This window comes from Nannospalax galili, unplaced genomic scaffold (genome assembly GCF_000622305.1).
Source record: "Nannospalax galili isolate Female #2095 unplaced genomic scaffold, S.galili_v1.0 scaffold137, whole genome shotgun sequence".
Lineage (NCBI taxonomy): Eukaryota > Metazoa > Chordata > Mammalia > Rodentia > Spalacidae > Nannospalax > Nannospalax galili.
Genome location: NW_008340203.1, coordinates 1,344,145 through 1,358,633, shown reverse-complemented (window position 1 = coordinate 1,358,633; position 14,489 = coordinate 1,344,145).

The window sequence follows — 14,489 nt, the reverse complement described above, 5'->3', positions numbered from 1 at the left end:
TGGAGAGATAGCTCAGTGGTTAAGAGCACTGACTGCTCTTGCAGAGGACCCGGGTTTGATTCCTAGCACCCACATGGAGACTATGAACCTTCCTTAATTCCAGTTCCAGGGGAAGTGAAGCCTTCTTCTGACCTCTGCGGCATTGCACAACATGGGTGCACTCACATACATGCAGGCGATATACTCATACACATAAAATAAAAATAATAAACAAAATATAAAACAAAAACAAACAAAAAATAAAACAAAACCCCCAAAATCTTCATTTTGTTTTGAGACAGGGTCTTCCTGTAGCCCCAGCTGGTCTGGACCTTTCCATGTAGAACAGTCTGGCCTCAATCTCACAGAGATTTGCTTGCCTTTAAGGCTAGAGTGATGGGATTAAAGCTGTGTGCCATCATATCCGGTTGCAACTAATCATTTTACCACAGGTGTTAAATGAAGAAGGGTCTGGATGTGGTGGCTCACACCTATAATCCCAGCTTTTGGGAGGCTGAGGCAGGAGGATTGCCGGCCTGGGTCTAAAACCCTGTCTCCAAAAAGCAAGCAAGCAAGCAAACAAGCAAGCAAGCAAGAAGTATGTGCACACACACACACACACACACACACACACACACACACACTTTTGGTTGGAGAATAAACAGTGTAGCCAGCCCTTTCTGTGGGCAGTTTCCTTGTTTCCAACCCTCTGTCCTGGGGTCAACACTGAAAGAAAGTTCCCAGGAAGAACTCCTGCAATGAACTTCCTTCAAGGCTCACCAACTGACTAGCACTCCTGAGATTGTGGTGAGTCTGGAATACTGCAGATCCAGAGCCTATTCACAAATTATCTGGGGATATCTTCAACTCCATGAATAGCCACACATTGCCTACCTCTGTTTCTGAATTAACATTCTTGTGACTAATAAAATGTATTAACTTAGCAGACCACCAGGTCTCACCAATCAAAAAGCTAAGACTGTCATCAGGTAGCATCTGAGACCTATCCCCCCACCCCTGCTTTGCTACCACCCGCCAGCTGAACGTATCCATCACTGTGTTTCAAAGGTGTCTTGATTTATGACTTTTCTTTGTTCTGTTGCTTTAAAGACATAATGTAACTGTTACAGTCGCTGGAAGATGGAATTTGCGGCAACCTGAATCGGTGTTCCCAGGCCATGGTCACTTATATTTGGCTCCAGAATAAACCATCCCTTATGCCCTTCGAGGTGAGAGCTATGCTTTTGCATCAACACCACCCTTGGGGACAGTTTAACATGAGGGTCTTCAGCATGACTTTGGGTAAATGCCTCCAAGCAGGTTTTCCAGAGGAACAGATGAGCCAGTCTTCATCGCTGACCCACAGAGTCAGCGGCCCCCACTCCTGCCAGCAGCTCTCTGGTCTCTGCCAGGAGCTTCCCAAATCTTAGTTTATCTCATTTGGTTATGGCATCCACCCCATGAGGCAGGCCCTTTTTTTTGAGACAGGGTCTCCCTGTAGCCCCAGCTAGCCTGGATTCGCTATGGAGACCAGGCTGGCCTTGAACTCACAGAGATCCTTAGGCAGGCCCTTTTATTACCACCATTTTATAGACAGGGACACCATGGTTCAGAAAGGGCAAGTATGGGGGCTGGAGAGATGGCTCAGTGATTAAGAGCTTTAGCTGCTCTTGCAGAGGACCTGGATTTGGTTCCCAGCACCCACATGACAGCTAATAATTGTCTGTAACTCCAGTTCCAGAGGATCCAATGCCCTCTTCTGGCCTCCATGGGCATTGTATGATACGGGTATATACATATGTGCAGGCAAAACACTCATACACATAAAATTAAAAGAAGTAAATTAAAATAATTATTTCTCATGGTTCTGAGGGCTGGGAAGTCCTAATAAATGAAGTATTTTTAAAACTTAAAAAATTTCAAGATTTAAGCTAGGTGTGGTGGTGCACGCCTTTGTTTCAAAGCCAGCCGGGCCTCCCTAGGGAGTTCCAGGCCAGCTGGGACTACAGGGAGACCCTGTCTCAAAAAGACCAAAAAAAAAAAAAAAATAGTGACATTAGGGGCTGGAGAGATGGCTCAGTGGCTAAGAACACTGGTTCTTTCAGAAGACCCAGGTTCAAATCCCAGCACCCACATGGCAGCTAACAACTATCCATAACTCCAGTTCCAGGGGATCTGACAGCCTCTGTGGGCATTGCATGACACGGGTGCACTTACCTACATTCAGGCAATATGTGCATACACATAAAATAAAAATAATAAAATAAAAAAAAGGTATTAAAAAAAATAATGACATTTAGGCCTGGCATGGTGGAATACGCCTTTAATCCCAGCACTTGGGAGGCAGAGCCAGGAGAATCTGTGAGTTCAAGGCCAGCCTGGTCTGCATAGTGAGTTCCAGGCCAGCTGGGGCTACAGGCAGACCCTGTCTCAAAAAGACCCCCCCGCCCAAAAAAAGCCAAGAGCTGTGTGTGTGTGGGTGTATACCTGTAGTTCCAGCATTCGGGAAGCTGAGGCAGAAGGCTAACACCTTGGGCAGAGGGATAGTGAGGGCCAGTCTATACTACATGAGACTCTATCTCAAAAAAGGGAAAAAGCTGGGTGTGGTGGCTCATGCCAATAATCCTAGGCCCCAGAGGCTGGAGAGATGATTCAGTGGTTAAAAGTACTGGCAGTACTTGCAGAGGGCTTGGGATTGATTCCCAGTACCCACATGGCACTGAAAACTGTCTGTAACTCCAGTTCCAGGGAACTGACACCCTCTTCTGGCCTCTGTGGGCATTGCACACATGTGATACACACACATACATGCAGGCAAAACACTCATACACATAAAAAAGAATAAATAAATAAACCCAGGCCTCAGATTTCCATGAGTTTCAGGCTAGTCTGGGCTACAGAGTGAGACTGTTTCAAAAAAACAAAAAAAACCCAAAAAAACCAAAGCCTTTCCCTAAAACAAAACTAAAGGGTTAACATGGAAAGATTTATGTTATACTTTCCCATTTATCTGCACATGCATATACGTGTATGCACACACACATGCATACACTGAGTGAAATTTATGTCTCAGGCCCAACATATTCCAGCTGGCCCCTCATCTCTCTCCTCCCATGGGTCACCATCGCAGCCCATGACAGCTCTTTACCTTGGAGACAACAACCTTGACCCATCTTTCCCACTTTATGTCCAGCTGGTTAACACACCCTGGGTTCCCCTTACACAGTGCTCCAAGATGGGCATTTCTGGTCCCCTCTTCTGGCACACCCTGGCTCTCACTGAATTGCTAAACAGCTTCCCAGTCTCCTCCTGAGCTACTCCACTTCCAACCCTGCTCCCTGGCATCTGGTTCCCCCACAACAACCAAAGTCTCCACCACATTCTGTATGACCTCTGGGATTCAGTCCCTGTTAACCTCTCAATGCAGTCCACCACCTCTCTGCTGGGCTTATCTCTATCGTCACCCTTCTTGCAGCTCACACCGGGGTTAGAACATTCTTGGGACACTCCCACGTCCCCAAATGTTTAGTTTCTTTTAACTGTTTAGATTTATTTATTTATTTATTTATTTATTCAGGACCTTGATTTTTGAGGCAGGGTCTTCCTGTAGCCCCAGCTGGCCTGGAACTCACTATGCAGACCAGGCTGGTCTTGAACACACAGAGATCTGCCTGCCTCTGCCTCCTGAATGCTGGGATTAAAGGTGAGTGCCACCATGCCTGGCTATTTAAAAAAATTATTTTTATTTTATGTGTATGAGTATATTGCCTGCATATGTCTAAGTGTACCCATGTGCAATGCCCACAGAGGTCAGAAGAGGGCATCGATCCTCTGGAACTGGAGTTAACAGTTATTAGCTACCATGTGGGTACTGGCAATCAAACCCAGATCCTCTGTAAGAGAAGCTAGTGTTCTTAACTGCTGAGCCATCTCTTCAGTCCCTTATGTTTTATTTTTATTTGTGTGTGTATATGTGTGTGTGTGTGTGTGTGTGTGTGTGTGTGTGTGTGTGTGTGTGTGCATGCTGGTGCCCTGGGAAGTTATAGTTCATGGTAAGTCTCCTGATGGGGGTGCTGGCAACTGAACCAGGGTCCTCTGCAAGAGCAGCAACTGCTTTTACCCATTGAGCCATCTCTGTAGCCCCTATTTGGTTTCTTTCTCAAAGTCTTGAGGTCTTGCTTTGAAGTCACCTTTGAACTAAGGCCTTCCCTGATCATCATCTTTAAACTGTGTGCCTTAACCCTTTGACATCCCATTCTGTGTTTCTGTCCTTTATCCCTACCACTGTTTCTACAATACCTCATAATTAACTGTTAGCTAATGTCCCATCCTGTCCTCCCCCAAATCCTTGCAATCTACTATGCTACTGAAGACTAAGCTAGCCTTGGTCTTGTAGTTGAGGATGGCTTTGAACTGCTGATCCTTCTGCCTCCTCCTTCTAAATGCTGGGTTATAGGTGTGTGCCACCATGAGGACTTACGGGGTGCTGGAGATTGAACCCAGGGCCTCCTGTATGCTAAAGTATTCTACCAACTGAGCTAACTCCTCAGTCCCAGATCTCCCTTCATCATTTACCACAAGGCCTGGCACATAGCAAGGACTCAATAAATCCCACAGTCGTGAGATTGAAGTCCTGCTCTCAAGTTAGGCCACAATCCCTGGCTTCTCCAATTTGCTTTTCTGGTTTTTGGAGACAGAGTCTCACTATGTAGCAAACTCACAGAAATCTTCCTGCCTCTGCCTCTGAGTCCTGGGATTAAAGGCAAGCGCCCCTATGCCCGGCTTTATTTATTTTCTTATTTCTAGTTGTCCAAAGGACGTCTTCCCAGGCAAAGCCTGTCAGGAGTATAAACTGGGGCTGTTTGCTTGGCAATAGGCTCCCTGGGCTGCCCCTGGCACCCCTAGCCTCACACGTGTCCCCTCTTGTCCCCCTGTGGGGTAGCAGTGGCCATGTGCCCTGCCACTGGCTCCCCTGGCTCTCACCTCTCTTCCCGGAGTGGCCTCCTGTAGCTCGTGCTCAGAAGCTTTCCCTGGCCAGCTCAGGCTGCGCTGCTGCCTCAAGGACCTGCACTTTGTGCCCCAAGTGGCTTTCCCATGTGACCTGAGCTTGAGTTAGTCTTTTCCTGCCTACATCAAGCGGCCTTCCTTCATTGCTTCTTGCCCCCTGTCTCATGCCCTAATGCATACTGTCCAGGTTCTAGAACCTCCTGCAAGGCTATGGCCCTCTATTCCGGGGGTTAGCCGATCCCAAGTTGAGTTTTGAACCATGCCTTTGGAGGCCACCCTGATCCTTTATGGGCACTGAGTTGCCTTCTGTTTCCACATCGCCTGGAGCCCCAGCACAACCCAAGAGGGATCTGGAATTTCAGGGCGTAAGTGGAGTGGTGGGACAGGCGCACTTCCTATGACGGCCACAGGGTGGCAGCACAGACCGGGCTTCGGGACTGGCGCCTCCAGCATGCGGCCGAGGTCTAGTGCTTCTCACTTCTCCGCAGACAGCATAGCTGGGACTCCCGAGGTGGAGGTGGTGGTGGTGGTGGTGGTGGTGGTGGGGCAGTTAGAGCTGGGGTGGGGGCACCAAGGGAGGAAAGGGCCTGTCACAGAGTTGAGGAAAATGTCCATGATTATTGGTTTTCCCATACTCCAGCCTCACGCCTCAATGTTTTCCCAACAGCAAAACAAACAAACAAACAAACAAACAAACAAACAAACAATGGATGAGGCCAATGAGCCGAGGTCCAGCTGAATTCTTTCTGGGAATCTGTGGCTGAGTTTGGGACAGGAGGGTGCCTAGGGCCCCAGATGGCCCTGATCCCATCTCAAGGCCGTCCCTCCCCACCCACTGGGATTAAAAATTCTTCCTCAGTGGGTAAAGGTACTTGCCATCAAGTCTGAGAAACGGAGTTCTATCTCTTGGACCAACAGAGTGGAAGGGGGAACCGACTTCTGCAAGTTGTCCTCTGACCTCCATGTGGACACCATGGCATACACACACACACTAAAATAAATAAAAATGCATTAGAAAATTCTTGCCAGGGCTGGAAAGATGGCTCAGCGGTTAAAAGCATTGGTTGCTCTTGCAGAGGTCTTGGGTTTGATTTCCAGCACAACTATCTGTAACTCCATTTCCAGGGGATCCAATGCTCTCTTCTGGCCTCTGTGGGCATTGCATGCCTGCAGGGCATTTTCATCCAAGCAGGCAAAACACTAATATACATAAAATAAAATTTAAAAAAGAAGAAAAGTCTTGCGTGTAGCCTTAGGTAAGTTTCTTGGGTCTCTGGGGGTAACTGCCCATCTGTGCAGAGTGGGGTGGCAACTCCTGGTATTGCTCTGGTGAGGAGCATCCCTGCAGCTGTCTGCATCCTGCCAGTACTGATGCACTAATTTCCCATCTGAGGGAGCAGGAGAGAAGATTGGGAGGCACATAGGGCTGGGCAGGGTCTGGGGCTTTCTTGGGTGAGGTGGTAGGTAGCCCCTGGGCCTTGTTAGGGGACTGCTGTTCAGCAGGGCTTAGCAGGGGCTGCTTGGGCCTACAGGGCCTGGCCTTGGGTTCTGCCAGCATCTCACTCCAGTGGTTTGTCTTGGTGCTGTGGGTGTTGACAAAACTTGCAATTGTTGGCCAGTGTTCTGGGTGGCAGTTTGGAGTTTGCTGCTAATCTCCCCATCACTTATTCACTCATTCATTCATTCCTTTGTTCATTCAGTTAGTGCTTAAGCACCCACCAAGTGCCAGGCACTCCAGAGAGCCAAGAGGTGACCAGGGCGCATGTCCTGGGGATGATGGCTGAAGACCTAGGTGATAGAGATTAGCCAGGACCCTAAGGGGGCTCTGAGGAGGGGCCAGGAAGGCTGACAGTCAGGAGGGCATGGGGAGCTTGGAGCAGTGTGGCTGTGTGGGGAGCTGAAGTGGACAAGAGCTGTTTGGGGTCATTCTCCTCAAACACTGATCTGGGGAGGGTCATCTGGAAACTGCTCAGGATCTAGGGCTAACCTACAGAGAGTGTGTATGAGTGTGTGTAAGAGGGATGGGCACATACTGGGCCTGGAACAAGCAGGGTCCTGGGAACTCAGCTCCAGTGCCAGCTGACATCTTGTCCCTTCTGTGAAGGTGGCTGGGCTGTGTGGGGACTCTAGAGGAGCTCTGGGGAGGGGCCAGGAAGGCTGACAGGCAGGAAGGCATGGGGAGCTTGGAGCACTGTGGCTGTGTGGGGAAGAATAAAGTGAGGGCCATGTGGTTCCATTATGAAGAGCAGAGATCCTGATCAGGGAGGTGATGATGATCTCACTTGTCCTGGGCAGGTCAGAGAGCACAAGTTGAGGGCATTTGATCTTATGAGACCATTTCAGGTCACTTTTCTTACAGATTGGGAAACTGAGGCTCAGAGTCAGGAATGGAACCCTTTTCTTCCTGACCAAATTCTTGATGAACTTAAATTTTTATTAATTAATTTTTGGGGGTCTTTTTGAGACAGGGTCTCCCTGTAGCTCCAGCTGGCCTGGAACTCACTATGTAGACCAGGCTGGTCTCGAACTCACAGAGATCCGCCTGCCTCTGCCTCTGCCTCCCAAGTGCTAGGACTAAAGGCATGCGCCACCACGCCCAGCCTAATTAATTAATTTTTAGTTTTATGTGTATGAGCATTTTACCTGCATGCATGTAAGTGCACCTGTGTCATGCAATAACCAGGGAAGTCAAAGAGGGCATTGGATCCCCTGTAACTGGAGTTACAGACAGTTGTTAGCCATCATGTGGTTGCTGGCAAAAAACCCAGGTCTTTTGCAAGAGCAGCAGGTGCTCTTAACTGCTGAGCCAGCTCTCCAGCCCCCACCTCTGTTTTGAAGGTCACTTCACTGGCCTGTGACTTGTAGAGTAGGCTAGGCTGGATGGCTGGCGTTACCTCCTCAATTCTGGAATTACAAGAGCTCACCACCACTGGCTTTTTGTCCATTACAGGGGAGAGAATAGAAGCTCAGAGAGGTTGAGCCCCACAGCTAGTAAGGGGGTAACTGAAGATTCATGCCCAGAGTCTGGCTCCACAGTGTTTGCCCATCTGCACTGTTAGATGGCATCTGCCAGGGAACAGCTGGTCTTAGCTTGAGGGCTGTGCTAGGGGCAGGAGTGGGGCTCCACCTCTGGATTCCCTGAGGACTGTAAGACAGACCGTGGAGCTGGGAGGCTACCAGAAGGAAGGAAGGACCTAAGTGGGTGACCCCAAGGAGCATGGCACATCCTGCCTCTTCCTAGAATGTGCAGTGGCTCCCTGTTGCTCTTGAGCTAGGACAACACTTCGGAGGCTGCATTCTTCAGCCTGGAGTCTTGGTCCAGCTCAGCCCCCTTTCTCTCTAGTCTCCCTTTACTCCTCGTCACTGTCATCCTAGTTCCTGCCACTTTGTCGCCTTTCAGCAACTTGCCAGCAGCTGCCTCGCCCCTGGACCTTTGTACCTGCAGTTTTCTCTGCCTCTTTGCCTATCAGGCTTCTGGGAACCTTCCAGGACACTTCCCGGTGAGGGCCGGCAAGAGCTGCCTCATCACATCTGTAGTAGCTTCTGGTAATTTCTTTCTCACTAGGTGTTGGGGTCAGGGACCACACAGTTTTTCAGGGGTTTCTCACGAATCTAGCACAGCCCTCACATGGTACATGAGAAAACTGGGTTGAGGGCCGAGGAGATGGCTCTGTGGATAAGGTGCTTGCTGCACAAGCATGACCCGGGGTGAAATCTCCCGAATCCATGTAGAAGCTGGGCACCGTAGCTTCCATCTGAAATCCCAGTGCTTCAAGGGAGTGGGCAGAAACAGGAGATTCGGGATCCTAGGCAGCATTTGTTAAGCTCCTTCTGACACTTTCGCATGTTTTCTCAACTTTGCTAATGGGCCCTGGCTTGGAGGATTCAAGCTCTGCCTACAACAGTTTGCACTTTGTTCTCAGTCATTGACAGACTTGATTGCACCAATTAGTTGCATGATCGGCTGGACCCCATGTGAACTTATATCCATCGTCCGTGGTCCTAACTGCGCTTTCCTAAATGGCCACCAGGTGGCATCAGACGTCAGGAGTGGGCGCTCCGCGCGGATGGCCAGCAGGGGACACTGCTGCTCTTTCAGGCTTGGTGAGCCAGGTGGACCTCCCTGCTGGGGTCAAAGGAGGCTGAGCTAGGAGCCTGAGGAAGAAGGCTGGGTGGTTCCTTTCTCCCATTTGTGCTGCCTGTGGTTAACTCTTTAGAGTCCCTACAGGCAGCCTGAGAAGGGCCAGGTCGTAAAGCAGGCTTTGCCAGCCCTAAGGCTTCTTCAGCTCTGTGACTGCGCTCTGCCCCCCAGATGTCAAACAGCCCAGGGATGAACTGGGGGGCTGAGGTTCAATAAGGTTTTGTTTTTGGACACTTAAATTTGAATTCCATACAATTTTCTTTTTCAAAAAATTACTTTTGTTTTATGTTTATGAGTGTTTTACATGCATGTAAGTGCATCTGTGTCAGGTAATGGTAGTAGAGGCCAGAATAGGGCATCAGATCCCCTGGAACTGGAGTTAAGGATGATTGTTAGCCACTATGTGGGTGCTGGGAACTGAACCCAGGTCCTCTGAAAGAGCAGTCAGTGCTCTCAACCACTGAGCCATCTCTCCAGTCCCCCATACAATTTTCTGTGTCACAAGATGTTCTTGATCTGGGGATGCAGCTCAGTGGTAGATCACTTATCTAGCGTGCAAAAGGCCATAGAGACACAAAACAAGAATCAAATACTTCCCCCACCTCTCCAAATATTGTTCTTTGGATGTTTAAACTACCTTGCCTGGCATGGTGGTGCTGACTATAATCCCAGCACTTGGGAAATGGGGCAAGTGGTTCAGGAGTTCAAGGCTAGCCTGGGCTACATAATTCCCTGTTCTCAAAAAACAAACAACAATAAAAGAAACAAACAAACAAAATATACCTAAAACTGGGCTTGTTGGAAGTTTCTTGTAGTTGGTAGCAGCACTTGGGAGGCTGTGTTAGGGGATCACCTGAATTAGGGGCCAGCCTGGGGAACATAGCCAGACCCCATTACAAAAAATCAGGGCTGGAGAGACGGTTCACCACTTAAGCCCACTGGCTGCTCTTGCAAAGGACCCAGGTTTAGTTCCCACCATTCACATGGCAGCTAATAACCATCTATTACTCCAGTTCCAGGGAATCTGATGCCCTCCTCTGACCTTTGTAGGCACTGCGTGACACAGGTGCACTTACAGACATGCAGGCAATACTCTCATACATATTAAAGAAAAACTGTTTTAAAATGTAAAAATAATTTTTAGCCATACGAAAATAAGTAGGGTGACGTTGGCCAGGTGAAGTCTGAAACCGGGGTTGGACACACAGTAGACGCTTAGTTAGGTATGAGTTGTGCTGACCATCCAAAAGCCCTCAGTATGGCCCCCTGAGCCTGCAGAGGGCAGGATGCTGTTCTGTTTGTCTCCTTGCTCTGTGGGAGACAAGTTATGGATGTTCCAGACCATGACTGCGGACTACATCTCCACGCCTGGTGATTCGCCTTTGCAGCTCACTCTTTTGTAGGGAAACTCTGCTCTCATCATATTGTAAGACCCAATCTTGTTTTTAAAAATGCAAATCTGCTGGTTGTGGTGGCACATGCCTTTAATCCCAGCACTCGGGAGGCAGAGGCAGGCGGATCTCTGTGAGCTCAAGGCCAGCCTTGTCTACATAGTGAGTTTCAGGACAGCTGGGGCTACAGAGAGACCCTGTCTCAAAAAGACCAAAAAAAAAAAAAAAGCAAATTTGCTGAGGCCTTAAATGCATAAAATGAAATGATTTTTTTTTTCATTCCTGGTCTCACGTAGCCCAGGCTAGCTTTGAGCTCACTATGTAGCCAAGGATGACCTTGAATTTCTGATACTCCTGCCTCCACTTCCCAAGTGCTGGGATGACAGGCCCATGCCATCATGTATGGTTTTATGTGGTGCTGGGGATCCAACCCAGGGCTTTGGTCATACCGGGCAAGCAAGCTACATTATCGACTAAGCTACATCTCTGGCCTGAGTTCCTGTGTTTCGACAAATGTTTGCACTCAGTGGACCATGGCCACAGCCCAGATAGAGATCACTGGCATCATCTCCTTCATCCTAGTCAACCTAGATTTAAAATAATTGAGGGGCCGGGCGTGGTGGCGCAAGCCTTTAATCCCAGCACTTGGGAGGCAGAGGCAGGCCGATCTCTGTGAGTTCAAGGCCAGCCTGGTCTACATAGTGAGTTCCAGGACAGCTGGGGCTACAGGGAGACCCTGTCTCAAAAAAAAAAAAGTAATTGAGGGGCTGGAGAGATGGCTCACTGGTTGTTCTTGCAGAAGACCCAGGTTCAAATCCCAGCACCAACATGGCAGCTAACAACTGTCCGTAACTCCAGTCCCAGGGGATCCAACCCTGGTCTTCTGACCTCTGAGGGCATTGCACAACAGGGGTGCACTTACCTACATGCAGGCAATACACACATACACAGTAAAAAAATAAAAAAAAAGTAATTGAAATTAGGCTGGGCGTGGTAGCACATGCCTTTGGTCCCAGCACTCAGGAGGCAGAGGTAAGGGGATCTCTGTAAGATTGAGGCCAGCCTGGTCTACTTAGCGAGTTCCAGGTCATCTGGGGCTACAGGGAGACCCTGTCTCAAAAAGACCAAAAAAAAAAAAAAAAAAAAAAAATTTTATGAAACAAAACCAACACCCCACGATGGAGAAGGTGGGAAGGAAGCTCCAGCCCTTGATGAGCATCTATTGGCAACTGAATGATGCTGGGAGAGGGAGAATCACTTTTCCTAATTGGTTTGCCAGACTCCAAGGGACAGACCCACACCCAAGAGCACTTAGGAAACACAATTGATAGAAAAAAAAAAAAAAAAAAAAAAAAAAAAAAAATTGATTGAAACTAAACCAAATCCTCCAGTGGTGAAGTTCTCAAAATGTGCCAAGACCAGTGAGGCTCTGGACAGATGTTTGTTACTGACGTTTGAGGTCTTTGGTGGGGTTTTCCAGGTGGGCACTTAGTGAGGTTATAGGTTAGGTTATGGGATGGAAAGTGACATGTGTACCATAAGGGCAGAGCTGCAGCTGGAATCCTGGTCCCCTGCTTGGTTTCCAGTCAAGTTCCTTTAGCGTCATCCTGCTTTGCCCATCCCCATCCCTTTGTGTCCTGGGGGCCATTTCTTGCATACCTGCTCTGCGCCCCGCAGCTCTGAGCATGGACTGAGACTGCAGCATCAGCACCCCTTGCTTGCTGGCCAGAAAAGCAGAATCTCAGGTCAGCGCTCACATGTGAGCCTGGGCAGCTTGGCCTGGAGCCATCCCTTCCTGGGGAGTGGTGGCTGCCCTTCTGGAAGGCAGAGGCTGAGTCTCAGGTGCCCCATTTGTCCTTCTGCCCCATGAGAGTCAAAGTTGAATTCCTAGACTGAGGAAGGGCAACAGGAGGCCGGAACTTTGTGGGGAGGAAGATGGGGGCTGCTGGGAGGAAGGGGCCGGAAGCAGGGATGTTTTACACTTGGGGAGTCTGGAGGTCTTATTCTCCACTCACTCTGGCCTCTGCCCAAGTTGACTCAGGGAGTCTGGGTTAATTTACATATCACTTGCATGTTCTTCCCATTACTCTCAGGATTCCTTTCCTCCTCTCCTTGTATTCAGAGGCACAGGCTGGATTTGGGGAGAGGGTGGAGGGGGCAGAGGACTGGGGTGCTGGGGAGGCTCCAGGGATGCAGTGCCTCATCTTGGAACAAGGCTGGATCAGTACTTGCTTTTCTAAGTGACTCTCCCAAGTCCACCAGCACTGGCTCCTGCAGCCTGGCTGGTTCGGGGCTGGTCCCTCCTCCCTGGCTGTGTTCCTTAGAGCTCCCCCTGTCTTGGAATACCCCTTCTCCTGTGCCCCATCACCATGCCACAGGCAGGTATTCCTGTTGGCACCCCTTCCTCTGTGCCCTGTCACATGCAGGTATTCCTGTTGGCCCGACACTCCGAAACAATGAGCTGAAATGTTGGTCTGGAAGACATAAAAGAGCCCATGGTATAGGAGTCTGGTTACATTAAACATGAAAGGAGTAATCATGACCCCAGGCTATTGGAACTCATGGTCACCTTTGGGGGTTAGTGCCTGGAAAGGGTACAGGGGGTTCTGGGTGCTATTCATGTTCTCTTGAGATCTGTGTGTTGATTATATGGGTGGGTTCACTTTGAGAAAGTCCATTGTGCTGTTCAGTGGTTAGGCAACCATTTTTCTCTATAAAAATAAGAAGTTGTGGGAGATGTAGAGATGGCTCAGCAGTTAAGAGTGCTTGCTGTTCCTGCAGAGGATTTGAGCTTGGTTCCCAGCACCTACATGGGACGGCTCACAACAGCCTGTAACTCCAGTGCTCCAAGGGATCCAATATTTTCTCCTGGCCTCTGTGGGCACCTGCACACAGGTAACCCCTACCCCTGACACAGAGGTATAAACAAATTTTAAAAAAGAAGTTTCTGCTGGGCATGGTGGCACACGCCTTTAATCCCAGCACTCGGGAGGCAGAGGCAGGTGGATCTCTGTGAGTTCAAGGCCAGCCTGGTCTACATAGTGAGTTCCAGGACAGCTGGGGCTACAGGGAGACCCTGTCTCGAAAAGACAAAAAAAAAAGAAGTTTCTAGGAGTCTGACTCTAATCTTCAAGAAGCACCCCATGTATGTCTTGCTTTGCCTGGACTGATCTGCTCCTGTGACCTTCTCCTGTACCCACCCACAGGTTTGGGGTGGCAGTGTCCTCTAAGGCTGGGTTGCCCTGGGAGGCAGCTGGAAGAGCTGGGGAGAGCTAGGGAGAGCCGAGAGTCTGGGTTTGGACCAACTTGATCCTAGTCTAACACAGACCTATTGCCCCCTTTTGCCTCAGTTTACATTTTTGTAAGAGAGCCCATTGGGCTAGAATAGCCCTTATGGATTATGAATGGGGCCGTTTATACTTTATGCTATTTGGTCAGCACAGGTTGCAATCGGATTTGTTTCTAAATTTTAGACATCAGAAGGGTTCTGCAAGTCCACAGCCGGCTCTTCCAAGTGCAGATGTGAGTCCAAGCTAGTGGCTGGGTGAGGGGCTTCAGTCTCTGGGCCCATCTCTTCTGGAGGCTCATCTCACCTGCAGGCCTCCCTCCGGCCGGGGGTCCATCCCTATCCAGGACCCTGCCCTGGCCTCCTGAGCTTGGGCCTAAGGTCAGCGCCATGCAGCGTCCTCTCGGCCCACCTGCTGTCTGTGCCCGGGCATGCTTTTTTCTCTTTTCTTTTACCATCCTGAGGCTTTGGAGGGCAGGTCTGAATTGGACTGACATGAGCTCATGTGTTTACCCAAAGCAGAGAGCTGGGTCTTAGCATCTCCTGGGGGTCCCTCTTGCCTTCCCTATTCTGATGACCCTCATTCATAGTGTCTCAGGCTGCCCAGAGGCCCCCAGGACACTAGACCCCCACCTTGCCCCTAGAATGTCCATATTCACAACACTGCCTGTCCTGAGGTTCTTTA